Here is a 17,459-nt window from a genome sequence, read left to right on the forward strand (position 1 = left end):
TGTGTAGCATGCATGCTATGTGGCTGGCAAATGACAACATCCAAGTGGATCATGAGACCAAACAATGGGGAACAATCACAAGAACACAAATACGGAAACAAAGTTACACTTTGCAGTCTGGTCTTAAAGCCCCCAAATCCCTGTTGTCCCTCACTTCACAGATGAGGCAACCCATCTGTGGGAATGACAGTTTAAAAAAGGAACAAAGGCGACCTGATCCCGATTTCCCCAGCGTGAGAGAGCCAGGAAAGGAGCAGTATCTTCACAGAAGCAGCGAGGAATCGGGTTCGCTCTGTCTCCCTTTGTGGTGCATGTGTGTGTGCTTTGATTAAAGACAGAAGATTCTTTAAGCACATTAGGGCCATTTTGTCCAATTGTTTCACGCCCTCTCCCATATCCACCCGCACAAAGGATATAGACTGTGGCACAAAGCGGTGCTCGCCCTCTCTAGTCTACTCTATCACACTGAGCAGGCCCAGTGGAGGCATAAACAGACAAGCACCAGAGGAATTATGGTCTTGTGGTGCTCTACAAGTAGCAGAAGAGTCAAGTGGAATGTGTTATCACGGTACAGGCAGATGAAGTATTGACGGAGACAGGCAAAGCAAACAGAACATGCAGTCTCATGTTCAGGAGGTGTATCAAATAATCTTAAATAACAGCCAGAAATATCAGAGTACGGTATGAATGATTTGGCCGAGACCTAAATGAGTTTTTCTCAGTTGATTGATGAGGTCCAGTTTTGACTGTAGTGTTGAAAGAACCACTGTTTTAGCCAACACTGTGACCGTGTCAAATCAGTGAAGCATTAAAGCTACAGGGTGTATGCATCCTATTTGTGATCCCCTCCCAAAGTCCTGAGGTCTGACGCCAGAGTGCGACGAACAAAAACTGCATTTCAATATTCATAGTGGCGAGGAAATGACTCTGTTAGCATACTCAGTAGCAGAGCTGAACCCCGGCCAGCCAGCCTCCATACCCTAGAGTAATAATTAAGAATCCTGTCGCCGAGTTGTCAGTAGTCAATTACACCTCCCGTTCATGCGGGCACAAGATCTGACTGCGAGCCATACGAAGACACTGAAGTTGTCATCTCAGATGGAGAGAGAGTGGGGAAATGACGGAAATGAAGATTATTGTGGAGTGGGGATTTGGAGCTGGGTTTAACAGCCCGTGTCAGGAGGTGGGTGCCGAATGCGAGTGACCAAACGTCCCCCCAAACATGAAACCATTATTGCCGATTACACAGAACGGGGACTTTGGTGGTGCGTTAATTGAAGCTTTGACTCGCATCAGTTTCCAATTACTTTTATGCTAGCCTACGGTTAATGCTGTGACAATGGACAGTAAGAAGACATTCCACAGATGGAGGGCCGTGCATGAGATGGGGGAGGCTCTTGTTGTCATTGAGTGTGAATAGTGGAATGTGGGAGGGAGAAAGGCGGCATGGTTGCTCTTCTGGGCAAAAAGAAAAAAATATTCAGCATACAGAACTGGTTCAGAAAAGGCCAAACCAACAATTAAAAGACATCAGCTACGGTGCAGGTCTATTTCACCGACTGCATAGTTGCACACCACAGGATTGAAAACTTTGAAATGCAACTTCTTTGCCACTGGCATAATACATAATTCTTCACATTATCAATAGACATGACCAATGTATCTAGCTACAGCTCAGCTTGTTTACAAAGCAGAAGCTTAAAGAGCCTGGGCTGCATTGGGCTCCCCATCTGAGGGTCCAATGTCATTCTCACTATCTGAACATCTCTTATCTCTATCAGCACAATAGCAGGTTGATTAACTGTAACATATCCAATTAGTCAAAGACGAATGCTTCATCTATGCTCTGTCGTACAACAGCATGCGCTGAAAACATCAGATGTGCCGTGTTGTGAGCTTGTAGATCTGATATTTTCTGCACAAAAAAGTATATGACATCTCCCCTATGTCATACTGCATGTCATGACATAGAGGAGAAAGTCCAGAGACTATTAAGTAAGAAATTAAAGTTTTACCTAATTTGCCCACATTCTGTGCAAAGCTGAATAACAGCATTAGTTATTCATGACATATTGTCATAGTTACCTTGGAGATGGTGCTTATGTCATCACAGCATGTTTTTTTCTCCACAACTTAAGAACAGATTTGCAAGCTTGATCAACTTGGCCAAAGAGGGGTGTGGTGGTGGTGGAAGCCTCTGACATCTGATATGGCATATCTTAACAATTGAAGTTGGTATGTGCTCTACTGAATATGATCTTCCTTAGTTAGCCTATAGTTTAGAGCATTTGGGCAGAAGATTAATTAAGAAATAACACAAGATGGAGGGCTTCATCATGGTTATTGGCACAGCTGAGCTGAGGCATAAACACAATACGAAGCAGAGTAACGTTGCCCTGCACAGCAATGCTAACAACACATGACATTATGATATTCATAGACACATTCCAATTGCATTAATTAACCATTTCTTTACAAGAATAAATTCCACAAGGAACTGCCTGCACAAACAAGGCAGTTACTAACTGCATGGCAGCTCTTGAGGAGTATTGTTAACAAACTTTTAAACTATGCATTGATTGTACATGTAAATGTGAAATCAATTCATACTGAGCAAATACATACATGAACTATTTCTCGCCCAAAATGTTATAAAAAATTGTAGATCCAACCGTTTCAGGGTTGTTTCCAGTCCATTGTTCTTTTAACATGTTTTCTTAGCTGCAGAGTGATATACAGTACATATACTGTAAGTGTACAAAGGCAGAATTCATAGCATGGTACAGTGTATGGTTATTATACCACACCTATCAACCAATCAGATGAATTGCATAGAATGCATGATTCAACCAACCAGTTTTAAAAGGTCTATACAATTATGGAACCCTTAAAGGGCCACTTCACCCCTTTTGCAACCAGATCTTATTTTAATGATGTTTAGGACACAAGATACACTTAACCCATTATAGGCGGGAACCCCTTTTTGTAACCCTACCCTTCTGGGCGGGAACCCCTTTTGGGGTTCTGTACAGTATGTACAGTATTCAAAAATTACAAAAAATATATGCTGCTATAAATATCTTTTCCAGAAAACCTAGGTCAGGATTTAGAAGCCCCCTTTCCACAATGAGGGGTAGTGCACCAAGCATTATGGTCATTATAGTACTGTGCATTCATATCTGGAAGTACACTGACACTAAAGTGCTTTGTTCATATAGGCAAACTTTAAAATTGTTTAAGAAATATTAAAAAATTATCAAACATTTTCAATTATAGCAAATATAGCCGATCTACAGGGCCACAACCTGTCATATCATGAGTGTATAGTAATTAAAAGCACATTATTCACTCTCCCAAAGCACCATTTTCATTTTAAGGACAGGTAGCTGCCGGTTTGATCAAAAGATGAACTTTCGTTAATCTAATCTAAACTTTCATTAGAGGCATTTAAGACCATTCATCTCTCTCTTTGAAATACAGTACCCTTTTATTGCAAATTATAGTTCTACTCCAGTGTCAGAATGACCTATTTATTCTCCTTTTCATTTGGTGTGGTTTCCATTGAAAAGTAAAAAAGGGACTGTAATTATTACCTCTACGCGGGGCCACATTTCACACCCTATAATCTTTCCCCATTAATGTATTATTAGTTGGATTTGCTACAAACAGATTAAACAGCAGTGAGAAAAGGCTGAGGGTAATTTGATAATTGCTTTTGGCACCTTTTATTTTGTTCTCCCTCACCCCTCTTGACGTGTTGGCGGCGCCGCGAGAACTCAGCAGAGTTTGTAGATTAGTGTGCCTCCTTTGCCTTGGCGATGAAGGCACAGAGGGCTGAGAGGAGTGTCCGGCGCCCCCGCTGCGTGGCTGTCTAACAGACGACTGTGCTCTTGACTCCGAGGTTCCACATTGCCCCGGCTCAGCACATGTCTCAGATTCAACCGCGCACTCCCGATTTTTATCGCAGCTCGAATTAAACCTTGATTTCTGTCCACTCAGCAAAGAGAGCTCCACCGAGTGATATTAAGGCTACATCATTTCACACTTCGGACAGGCAATCCGCAAAGGTATGTAAATGTACACAAACCCCTCCTTTTTTTTCTCCTTTCCCGGCGATGGCCTCAAAATTGCAATAAAAGTGCTTGACACTGATTTGTATTTATTTATTTAATTTCCCCACATATCCCCAGCATTGAAAACCTGTTCTGTTTCGGGCCCAGTCTCTGTGGATTCTCACTTGTGAGAGGAGAGAGAAAGAGAGAGAGTGAGAAAGAGAGAGAGCGAGAGAGAAAAAAAGAAAATTAAAATCCATCAGCTAATGTGTCGCCTGGTAATGAAATAAGAATCTGACACACTCTCGCATTGAAATGCAAAAGAGGTGTCCTGCCTTTACCCTGGCAATTTATCATAAAAGCCAGTGAATTTCTACTTAATATACATGAGGTACAGTGAATTATTACAGGGCTTGCCATTATAACAAACTTCTCAAAGTGCACAGACAAAGGGGTCAAGTATATTATTTTGCCTTACGTCACTCGAGCGGATGATCTAAATGGTTTCCTGAAGTTGGGGGAATTTCACACTTTCTTTGAACATGTTTTATGTACTTTGTCTCGTTTTTTTGCACAATGCAGCCTTTTTTCCTTTGCCCTCTGTTCTCTTTTTGGTGGAGAGAAAATGGAGGCGAGGGAACAGAGAGAAAGAGAGACAGGGGGAAGAAGAAATGTCAACTTGTAGTATCGGGCGTGCTTTTGCAGACCTCTAATTCATCTCTGCCAACACCGTTGCCCCATTCTCCTTTTCTCCTCCTCTGCTCCAGAATGTGGTGCAGGAGTCAGACCCTCAATTTAACCCTGTAAAATCCTCAGTGTTAAAGGGGCATGAAACCTTGGCCAATTTTGTAGCTTGTTTTCCTGTATAGGTTAAAAAAAATATGGCAGGCGGCCTGGGCCATGGCTCAGTGGTCCATGCAGCCTGCCATGTTTTTAAACAGTTCCATAAAACAAATGACAAAATCAGCCGGTTTCACTTCTCTTTAACTCCGAGCATACAAATCTAACCAAATGGAGCAATAAGGGTCCATTTGTAAACTCAGTTACAAATAGATACAATAACACTAAGGATTTGACTGTGTATAATGATATACTGCAAATTGATTAATAATTAATTGTCACAACATAATCTAGTGATTCCGCCTGGTTAAAACAATCAATACTTGACAACTACGTGTGATTGATATACTGTAGGCCCACTGCATTGAAAATGCACAGTCGCCGGGGTACAATTTTAGATAGTGTACAATAGTATCAAGTGCACCGTGTCGTGTGACTGATGTGTTTAGTCAAGCAGCAGCCGAAAATAGTTTATGCATCTGTCAAATGAACCATAAATAAAAAAACAGAGGCTAATGTACAAGATATATCACCCAGAACAGGCCTTGCGTTCGCCATATCAACAGCCACCAAAACTCAGAACATCTCTGTCACGTCATCAATATGCTCGCCCGGCTAACAATGCTATAATGAGAGTAATGGTTTTAAGGGATCCAAACAAATTATAGACACGCCGTATAATGGCTGATAAAAAAAACAACACAGGAGAGTATTGTAATTACTCCACACTTTCGGCATTGTCGTTCGCATTGTAGATTGGCCCATGCATTCTTAATCTATAATCAAAGACCCCACTTGAGCTTTGATGGAGTGGACCTTTAATGAAACAGGAGCCTGGGGGGGGGGGCTGTGGTGGTGGTGGTGAGGGGTGGGGGGGGGGAATGCATTAGACCTGACACCACCATGTGTTTCACTGTAGACTGAGACCTGTCATATCAGCCTATGATGCATGGAGTCCGTCACCGTGTATAATTTATATGACAGATTTTCACTGAGGCACGCATAATGCCATTATCATATTGGAGAATGTTTTTTTTTTTTTTTTGTAGTTCCCCCACGAGACGTCTCAACAAATCACCATGCCTCACGCAAACCAGGGCCAAAGATTAATGATAAACATGACAAGGACAAATTGGAATATGTATGGAAGTTTGCATGTGAGAAACCACACCAAATATCCCGGAGCTAAATAGATGAATGCTTGCTATTCTGATCACTCTGGTCTGATCCCTTCTTGTATATGAATATTTGCATTTGGGCCCTTTTATGTGAAAAGGAGAGCGTCATTATACAGCGCTTGTCTTATAAAGACAAAGGCGCCCCTTTGTCACAGATGAAGTAATATTCATTGCGCACAGCGATACTAATGTCGTTGAATGATTTGCATCTACAGCTCCTGTGGTAAAGCGCCAGAGAAGAAAGTGGAGGAAGCCACCGTATTGTCGCGGCACCACAATAACAGCCTCATGCCTTCCACAATGACACATTCTCATGCAGCACTGCGAGGACTGATTCAACCGCCATGGCTTTATTGTGGGTGATAGGAAGCATAAATCCCAATAAGCATCGGCGATGAGCGCTGAGCCATTAGGCTCTCTGAGTGACTGTCACATCCGATGAGGGGGGGGCCCCACTCGTCCATTTCCACCTGGGGCCGCAGAGATGGATGGCCTTCTCTTCCAGGACGTGCTGCCTCATTGCTGCCCCCGTACAGAAGTCAGGGCTGATTAAAATATCCACACTGTGTCCCTATTTCTATTACCGATTCACCGAGGCAGCCCGAACCCTCTCAATTAAAGCGCTTTGGCCTGGATGAATGGAGATGTGGGGGGTGAATGGTGGCTGACAGAATTACAAACGCTCACAGTCACAATTTATCCTCCTGACAATTAGGAGCAATTTGTTTCATGCTAACTCATCCTTAAGGTTTCAGAAGGTCTTATTTGATATCAACAGGAGTGGCTGCAGCTGTCACTGTCCCCAAAGTGTCCCGCTCTGTTTTGATTATACACAGTCGGATGCACTTAACAGTACAAACTAATGGTTTTTCTCAATCCCGTTATTCAAATAGAGCAGAGGGTTACTGTTAAGTCGATTTGTGTGTGTCTATGACTGCTGAGCTATTGCACTGTCCTGGACACTCAAACAAGCCTCATTCTGATAGAGGGACTTAAGCAATTTACTACAGTGCCTGCTGATCATATCGATGAAATCGCCCCATATGCGAGACTTAACTGTACACACAGTTATATTCACAACAGTAATTATCAACAGGCGATAATGTGACCATGAGGAAATCTGTAAGCTTCTCAACAACCTTATAACTCCATCCACAACAAAACAGAAACTGGAGAATGATGGATACTTTTCAGTGGATAACGTCTTTATGCTGAATTTATTCTCCATCATACGATGGAATCATGGACCGAAAATAGACGATCTATAAGGTCACAATGCATCACATCTGCAATGCATTGTGAGCTTGTAGATCAGCTATTTTTGGCATGCGACAACGTCATATGGCGAAGTATAAATCGGGCTTCATGCCGCTGCACAATGGCGTACAGCTCTCAATGACTGAGCCACTTTCTTCAGCGGAACCACTAAACTTCTATGGTGATATTCCATTGTGCTTTGAAAAAGGGCTTTTGAAATGCATTAGCACTACACACTTCCTGAAGAAAGACGAAGCATGGATTTGAAACATAGCGAAGGAGTGGAAAAGGGGGGTAGGGGGGGCCACAAGCATTTTTTAAAGATCCTCCCAGCCCCCTTGAGATTTTTCCTTTATTGTTTGTTGACGACTTGATACTACAAAGTTCCATCTGTTTTTTTCCTCTCTTTCCTCTTTTTCAAAATCATTCTTTTTCTTCCCCCGTGGCAAATTTGTTTCAGGCTCCATAAAATAGCCTTTTCTTATTTCTAGCAGCAGTGTATGCGGCGGAAAATCTTTCACATAATATATCCTTAAAAGCACATTACTCTGTCCCATACACCGTTAAGAGTTAAGAACACAGTTAATATTTACAGTTGAGAGGAAGGAGGAGAAAAAAAAGAAAATGGGAGAAAAGGAAAGGATTTTGCTAGAGAATAAAACAACCCCCACCCACGTATACACACTCACTCTCACTGCAGCAGTTGAACAATTGCTATTCACAATCCTATCCTTAATGCCTAAGACCAACATAAAAGAGGGGAGTTTAAGAATATAGGGATAAGCCCTTTCAGCTTTTCTAAGTCTTAAGGCTGGTTTATGCTCTGTGAATACTGAGCATCGGCAGCCAGTGCTGTTGCCACTCTAAATAGATATTACAATGATTTGGGAACAATGCGTTCGACTGATTCCCTCAGACACAAAAATACATATATGTGTATATATAGTGAATAGGAGGCAAACATTAGCGCTCGCTGACAATACAAGCATTTTTGATGTAGAAGGGTAGAGCAAGATTAATGTCTGAGCGAGAGAATAGGCGAGATACCACTTTGGGTGTTTGCTGGGAAAGCTGCGGCGGGAAGATGCTTTGAGGGTCTAAATCCCCCTATGAGCACAATGCAGGGCTGCTGATACAACCAGCAGACACGGGGTCACCTCCCCTCAGGGAGACAATGGAACCCACAACAAACTGCAGTCAGGAAGCCACGTGAATCACAAAGGCATCGCGAGCGAAGGACGGGGAAAATGAAACAAAACGCAAAACGAGGCACTTTTTACTATGTTTTCCGTCATGATGATGATGATGATGATTATTATTGCTAATAATGAGTGTCTTGACAATGACTTTGGAATGACATTTAAGCAGAGGGAAGCACAAGTTAGCCAAGAGGCTAACTTAGAAAGAAAGAGGCTATAATCCATAATTGTGTCTTTTGTGTCCAAGTCTATGTAGAAGTCACACTGCCATCGTAAACGATGATGTGTTCACAGTAAAGCCCGGAGCGCTCATTTAACTCCCACATCCCATTTTCACTCTCTCAGAGTTAAACGAAAACACCGGATTTGACTGGGTCTTGAATGTGCTACAAAAGGCTAGCCTTGCATCATTTTTGAAAGTGTCTCTTCACTGTACGAGGGAGGATATATGGGTAAGCAGCCACTTTTTTTTGCCACTTAAGCTTTCCAAAATGGCCTCAGGGCTCTAGAACAACTCCGACCCCTTGTGTCTCCTCTCCCAATCCAAGATTAGCCTGTCTTCTTGTCTTAATCCAGCAGAAACGCTGCATCCTGACTCCAACACCTCACCACAATTACTGCACTCCATAATCCTCTGCCTGCCTCCATTTTCCCTACTGCTTTAAGAGGGGTAAAGATCAGGGGTGAGCACTTATTCCCCTCGCCACCCCCACCCACACCCCCCGAGCCCTCCCCTACCTCTCACCATGGCAGTTAAGTGTCTGTGGAAATCACAGAATGAGTAAGCCTTGTGACAGGTTATTAATACTAGCCCTCTTCTCCGAGGGGTTTACCAATGGTCACTTCTTAAGTACACTGTACTAGATTAAAAGGATTTGCTTGTAGCTCAGGTTGGCTTCTGCGAAAGAGGTGTTTTGGCACAATTCGCCTGTTTCTGTCCGTACTAAGATGTCACTGATGGGGCTCACATTTCATTGTGTACAGGGGCTCATGAGCTATTAGATGCACTGCAGAGCGTGAGCTGTTTATGATCTATGAACCTTGGAGATCTCATGTCTTTCTGTGTCACTTTATCCTCTCAAGGCACAAAAGCTTTCAAGCCCTGTTTCGAAAATATCATAACCTGATGAACTGATGAAGTATATCTTTATTCCCCAAAACTTCCAGAGCAGTGTAACTGCCAAGGCCGCAGCCCCCCCGGCATGATCTAAACTTCCAGAGCAGTGTAACTGCCAAGGCCGCAGCCCCCCGGCATGATCTAAACTTCCAGAGCAGTGTAACTGCCAGGGCCGCAGCCCCCCGGCATGATCTATACTTCCAGAGCAGTGTAACTGCCAAGGCCGCAGCCCCCCGGCATGATCTCATTACTGTGAAAGTGTTAAAGAAAAAAATACTATTTTGAAAATAGTAAGAATAACAGATCTACAAGCAAAACTCACTCATTGTGAGTGGCTATACGTTTAAAATAATCCATTCGCAATAGGGGGGGTGGGCACAGCCAGAAGCTATGGCTATTTGGGGATCCACGTATGGAAACATTTGGGAAGCCATGTTCCAGACGATGACCAACACGGTCCCTTTCCACTAAATGCTGCTGTTCAACTGCAGTGTACACACAGCCCAGTGACAACGAGAGACGAGAGATGTGCTTAAATGAATCATCCCGCTGGCTTAGCATAGCTTGGCTGCCTCTGTCCTCTGGATGTCTTTAATGTGTTTGTTTGCCTGCGGGCCTCACGATTCTTTCTCCTCGCTTTCTTGCTTTCTAGCCCAGATTATGTTTTTTGGGGGGTTTTCCTTTTTAAAATATATTTATTTCAAAACTTAAATGGACTGGAATCGATCAATACCTCATTGTGCGTGTGACGAACGCGGCACAGGAGGAGGCACCCAATATGACAGATGTTACAATTCAGATTTTCCTTTCTTTCTTTTTCAAGTAAACACAATGGCATATCGAAAGGAATTTCAAAAGCTGTTTTAAATTGATTTGAGTTAGCTCCTTGTCATAAAGCTGTGTGTTCACAAGTATCACAAAGATGACTGGCAGGGGAGAAAGAGCGTAAAAGAAAGCTTGCCTCCTCCGAGGCAAGTCTAAGCCATTGTAGGCTTCTACCCAAGCCTTAGATTTAAAAGGGACTGAGCCTGGACACATTTACTCAGAAGTCCTTTCAGAAGATTTTTTTTTAGCCTGCGATAGTCATCATGGAGAATAAACAACTTACTTTCCGTGATGGAAAAGACATGAAAGCATACGGAGGCAAAAATGGCCCACTGGTAACAAAATCAAGGAAAATAGAAGGGCATCGGCATCCTCTGAGCCTCCATATCATGTGTCCCACCCGATCCCAGAATCCACAACAAAAACACACAGCACTTGTGCATAATAAAACGATTGACATGACATATGACTACAGCACAGGGGATAAAATGGAGAAAGGAGAGAGCCTTTTATGTTCAGAAAATATATGATATGATTAAGGCTTTTGATGCTGGGAGAGACTCCCCCCTTTTTTTTACTGCATCAAAAGGTAAGATCTTACGTTTCTTTTTTTATATTCATCCCTCGTATCGTTCAATATCTTGAAAAATTATTACTGCGGCATAACGGAATTAATCAGCAGCAGTACAATTGGTGCTGAAACCTCTGTTGCCCTACCGGAACAATCAGTGTACCAGGTTTTCACACAGTCTGCTCCATTTAAGCCTGATTTATACTTTGTTGTGCGCCGGTGTCGTGCACTGAAAATAGCCGATCCACAAGCTCACAACCTGCTGTGGCGCAACCGTGTTGTGAGCTTGCAGATCGGTTACTTTCAGTGTGCGTCACCCGCTCGCAACTAAGTATAACTCAGGCTTTAGTCGACATGAATCCTGTAGCAGACTCCTATAATCTACCATGCCTCATTCATACAGAATGGTGACCACAAATGTGCTGTGTCCTCAACTATGAAAGATTGAAGAAGGAGAGGTAGAGAAAGAGAGGGGGGGGGGGGGGGGGGCAGCAGTAAGTTAGAGGGCGATAGCAGAGTTGTTGGAAGGGAACGAGAGACGACGTCTTCGACTTGCTGCAGTGAGCCTGGAGAGAACAAAACATGCAATTAGAGCACCAGTACACTGTGAAGTGGTCATTACTAGAGCTAATGACTGTGCTATCTGTCCTCGCATTAAAGTGTCTGCTAACGAGGGCTTGTTCATCATCGCCGAACACAAGTCATCACATAATCCTATCGCCTGTCCTCTCATCCCCGAGCAGAGGAGGGAGAAGAAAAAAAAGGCTCATTTGGGCAGGCGGTGGACAAAGGCTAAAATCCAAAACAAGGCACACTGGGGGCCCTGCTGGGAGGCCACTTTAAACAGAGTCCCTGCTCTGTCTGGACTGGAGACTGGGCAAGTAACACTGTTCTAACTTCATCACATTACAGTGGGGAGTGTATGTGTGTATACAGGTCGACGGTTAAGGTTCTCTTAACCCCATCATCTCACTGTATTCCACAACAACATCATTTGTGTAGCATGAGGTCAACTTTTCAAATTACGTTTCTCCATCCATATCTCAGCAGAACCCAACATCGACATCTACACTGCGTCTTCATTAATTAATTACAAGACTCTCTCTCTGGCTTCTGCAGCACATAAGGCATGACTTGAGACACGAGGGCATTCCAAAATGTCTTGTACAGTCTTTTGAAACGGTGTTCTGACAAGGCTCAGCTATCCGAGGAGCTCATGATCATGCCAGATTCACAGATTCCAGCATCACACACCAATGTCACCACTGACCACAAGAGGGCACTGCAGCCAAGCAGTTTTGCTCCCTGTATACACACTGCTGTGTGGCATCATCACGCAAGCTGATAAAGGAAAGACAACCGATAGTTGCATCAGATAAGGCGAGGAACGCACTCCATAGGGTTCACAGATTCTTAAACACTTATTATCTGTGTGATTCAATCCTGATTGCAAAATATTTTCACGAGCAAATCCGCCCACAGGGCCGACAACCTCTTACGATTCCCTCACTCACTGTGTCCTTGTGTTTCTATTTACTCTGTCTCCAAAAAAGGAGGGGTTGGGGACAACAAAGTTTAGTCTGCCACTGTCTCCAAGTAGCAAGAAAATCTGTGAGGATAAGGCATACTGAATGCCATGGCATTAAGCAGTACCCCCCCCCCCCCCCCCCCCAACAGCACGCACGCACGCACGCACGCACGCACGCACACACACACGCACACACACACACACACACACACACACACACACACACACACACACTCTTAAAACATATACAAAAAATAAATACAAAAAATATGTAAAATAATAACTTTTACAGAGTAAGCAACACACAGGAATGAATTCAAGTGACGGTGACGGCAAAGAAGATGAATTTGGATTTATTTATTTGGTTTGTTTGTTTCTCTCTGTCTCCACAGGGCAATGTTCTGGCAGTCACAATTGGATGAACAAGTTTTTCCTCAGCCATTGTTGAGTCTCTCTAACACTGTGCTATGACTCATTTCAGACCCTGTAATTATGGTTGGAGAGAACAGATTTTAATTGTCTTTAATTGTGTGAGAGCATGCAAAGTGAAACGCTGCTTGAACACAGATATAATGTGTTTAACCTTGGGCACCAACGTGCCCATTTAAAACGTCAATCGTGCACAAGATTATAAGATAAAGGTTTAGACTTTAGACAATGGGAAATAGCAAAAAAATAGACTATTATTAGTTGAAATTCAACTGCAGCAACTCTTTTCAGTGAATTTCATGAAGTGTACTTGGACAGGAAACTGTGATTTTATAAAGTAGGCACATTATGCTGTTAACGTGTCCATATTGTTCAGACTTTCACCTGTGAATTTGAGATATTTCACTAAATTAAAATGTTGGCAACATTGTATTGTTCCTTTTGTGTGTATTTGTATACACTGTATTTATACAGTGTAACTGATTTTGTATTTATTTAGTGTGTGCAAATGACTTACGGGTCCATTTGGTGACATTTAACACACACACAGTGTTACATGAACACTCTGGATTTGACTGTGTATAGGCTAATAAAAAGTAAGCCAATAGTTTAATTGTTACATGACATGTTGACGTACCCTTCTCTACATGTAGAAAGACAAGTGTATCGGGGGTGCATCTCAAGTGTGCGTCTGATTACTTCCTCTCTATTCATCAAGTTGTCGTCTGGCCGCCAGGCATCAATAAACAACTGTCAGTCCGTTTTCACAACACAAAGCCACTAATGCACTTTCATTGTTCCTTACTTTATCATATTATTACATTTTTTAAAAAGGGGGGAAAAAAGATGATGATTATGTTTATTATATCAGTGATACGGGCACATGGATTTTCAGGTAAAACTGCAATATATGTATGTAGCCTACATTCCGTGTTTTCATGAACGAGATATAAAATAGATTAACATCACACGCACGCACGCACGCATGCACGCACAACACACACACACACACACACACACACACACACACACACACACACACACACACACACACCTATAGTTGTATGTATACACAGATAGATAAATACACACACACTCACTGATGTGCGATCACAAGCATCAGAGGAAGCTTTAGCTGTTAGTAGCATTGCCCCAAGGGACTGTTGACTGTGCCTGTGCAAACATGTGGACCTTGCCCTGCCACCTGGGAGCAGAGAGGGGAAGACAATCAAGATCAGCGGTGTAGATAATCTCTGTTTAGGATACCACATGCGTTAACGGCTGAAATGTGAAACTACTGTACATGGGAATTGTTTTTGATCTAGACATGTTTGTTCAGCATCTGTATCAGCTGGTGACTGCATGGCCTCCAGGCCAGTGGATACACAGGGAGAGGTAATAGCAGGGGAAAGGGGTGTGTGGGTGGGGGTGAAGCTATATTGGATGGGGGGGGGGGGGGGGGGCCTTTGGGTTGGTGGGGGGTTTAAAAAACGAGACCAAAGGACTTGATTTATACTTGGTTGTGTGCCAGTGTTGCACAGAGAAACAAATCTACAAGCTTGTAGATCGGACAACGGAATATAAATCAGGCATAACCACATGAAACCCTGGTGTCCCTACTCTGGTCATGTCACAATAAGATGTGCAATATTCACATTTATCAGATGTGCGAGCTCACAACATTGTCATAACTATTTTCGGCAAAGAGATTTGGTGCAGAGAGGGAAAAGGAGAGGACCAAGTACGGCCCTGGGGCTCCCCGGTCAACAAAGTATATAGGGTTTAAGTGGTTAAATTTAAATATAATCTGTTGGACACATTTAATTGTGGGGACTCTCGCTAAACAGACAAATACCATTGGAATCGGCTCAGACGTGCGCTTTCTTCTGCAACACCAGCCAGAAGAGTCTGCGGCTCTGAACCAATTTCAACGCGCCTGTCTGGGGGTCAGCCTCATCTCAGCTGTGTAGGGTAACAATCAGCCTCATCTCAGCTGTGTAGGGTAACAATCACTCTGTGCAACACACAAATGATTCTTAACCACAATTAACCCGGGGTGTGTGCACTGTACTCGAGGCCCGTTCAATCTCACTTTCACATCAGACGGAAGTTAGAAGTTAAAAGATTGTCTTGGATTCTTTCTCATCAGGCATCAATTATTGATTGTAGCTTCTGGGAATATTGTGCACTGTGTCTTCAGGGGTGATCAGAAGAGGACCCCTGACGACAGCAGGGGAGGGCGTCTGCTGGCGCTCGCTTGACCCGTCCAAGCCTCCATTATTTATTACGGAGAAAAGGATTCCAGTGGACGGGTTAAGGAGGTCAGCCCATATTTAGTGCTTCTGCGTTACAGAGCCCAAGCTTTAGATTGAGCATTTCGCGCTACGCTGACTCTCTCACACATGCCCTGATTTGATATTAATATCAATCTTGCTTTTTACCCCTTTCTTCATTGAGATTAGCACCACCCACCTTCTGACGTTCACTTTCATTTATGGTTACTGTGTGGGGGAAATAACATGTTTGCCATACTCTGCTTGGCATATACTGTATCTCTAAACAATGACATCTCAAATGTCTAAAAATAAGTTTCCAAATACACCACCTACTACATAACAGGCACAAAGCGGCATGCATGGTGTACAGTATGTGTACCGTAAAGTGTATAATGTTAACAAATTAACTATAGTATATACTTGGCTGACCGGGGTCACCCAGAGTTCTATACTTGGTACATAGGGGACTTTTTCCCCTATAAACCAAATTTCTTTGCAGTAAAGAGCTTGATCGTTGATCGTCTGTTTTCGCGGAATGTTCGCCAATTATGACATGTCTAGAATAGTGACACTGGGGTTCGTGTGGTTAATCGGCTCTGTGCATAACTGAATTCCCAGGTCTCCAGAAGGGGGCATCCCGGTCTCCTGTTCCGGTTCAGTGTCCCATAGCTTTGTTTGATTGGCTCGGCAGCAGATTTAAATGGGAAACACAATTACACCTTTGTGTGTGTGTTTCCCATTCCAATCCGTGGCCAGACCAATCCAATGAAGTTATGGGAAAATGAACCAGAACAGGAAACAGGTACGGCCCCTCCTGCAGGACCACTGGACCAGTAATGCACAGAGCCAATTATCTCTCTATAATAGTAGCAAAGAACAGTGTAATCTGACCAGCCCATTGACAAGCTCCATCATACCATATACCTGACTCGTGACCTTGTCAATGTGTTATTTCCTGCAAAGGTTTTCAACACTACAGTAGGTAATGGGTTGCACACACCAAGAATGGTTTATTTCTCTACATCACAGAGCAGACGTTTCAGCTATCCAGCCTTCATATGTTTTGAGCGGGTAACGCACCATAAGTCAGAGCGCGGTCGTCACGAGAAAAGTTATCTACTGCAAAGGTTTTCCCCACAATACAGAGTGGTTAAGTGGTTAAGGCGGCAGGCGCTCCCCATGGCCCTATACACATTGTTCACCGCTGACACCAGCAGCCCACACACACACACACACACACACACACACACACACACACACACACACACACACACACACACACACACACACACACACACACACACACACACACACAGGGTCAGAGATCAGAGCCACGACATCACTGTGTAGAAGCTAACAAATGACACAGGTTCATTCAAACATGACCTCAGGCCCCGAGGCTAGAACAATGAGGCGAAGGAACGTGACCTCTGCCATGACACTAACACACATCATATCGCGTGTGTGTGTGTGTGTGTGTGTGTGTGTGTGTGTGTGTGTGTGTGTGTGTGTGTGTGTGTGTGTGTGTGTGTGTGTGTGTGACCTTAATCTTATATGAAAAATAGGGACTTTGAGGTTGCAACATAATGTTCAATCCATCAATAGCGGTACCTCACAAGGCTAAAAGTACTGGGAAAATGCAAAGAACAAACCGGTAAATCCCTTATCGGCAACTGATGAAGGAAATTACACGTTTGGGAAACTGTAAAACATTTAATTAGTAGTTTGTGTTCTATCACGCTGTGCATCGTCTCCACCAATAATAACCACGTCCCATCAGCTGCTTTATAAAAGGCCCCTCCAGCTATCTGCTGCAGCTTTGCATCTTTGAAGGGCCTGTGTCTCTGTTACATTCTGAATTAAGCCTCTGTCTCACTCTTTTGTATATACCATACTGTACGGTACTGTAACTCTATGGTCTCACTCTCACCTCTAAAAGCATCCATCACACTTAAACATAACCTTCCTTTATTCTGAAGTAGGCCGCCTAACTCCAGTGATGAAACAGCTAGTTATAAATAAATAAACAAATAATAAATAGATAAATAAAGCATGACATATCATGTTATTTATTTTACAAGCAGCTATTCAAGTAGACTAAACATTAAATCCAAGTGCAACAGAGCTGAAAGAGAGACAGAGAGATAGGCTGTTGAATAGTTTTTAGAGAAGGACCTGCAAGGAGGG

At 43.2% G+C, this 17,459-nt stretch overlaps 2 protein-coding genes across 3 annotated transcripts in view; one reads left to right on the top strand and one right to left on the bottom strand.

The window, feature by feature from the left end:
• Positions 1-17,459, top strand: part of LOC306926935 (uncharacterized protein) — a 347,556-nt gene that overhangs the window by 60,939 nt on the left and 269,158 nt on the right. The gene's annotated exons all lie outside the window — the stretch shown is intronic.
• Positions 1-17,459, bottom strand: part of LOC306926912 (claudin-18-like) — a 34,489-nt gene that overhangs the window by 16,738 nt on the left and 292 nt on the right. The window lies entirely within an intron of this gene.

The sequence above is a fragment of the Electrona antarctica genome (genome assembly GCF_951216825.1).
Source record: "Electrona antarctica genome assembly, chromosome: 7".
Taxonomy (NCBI): domain Eukaryota; kingdom Metazoa; phylum Chordata; class Actinopteri; order Myctophiformes; family Myctophidae; genus Electrona; species Electrona antarctica.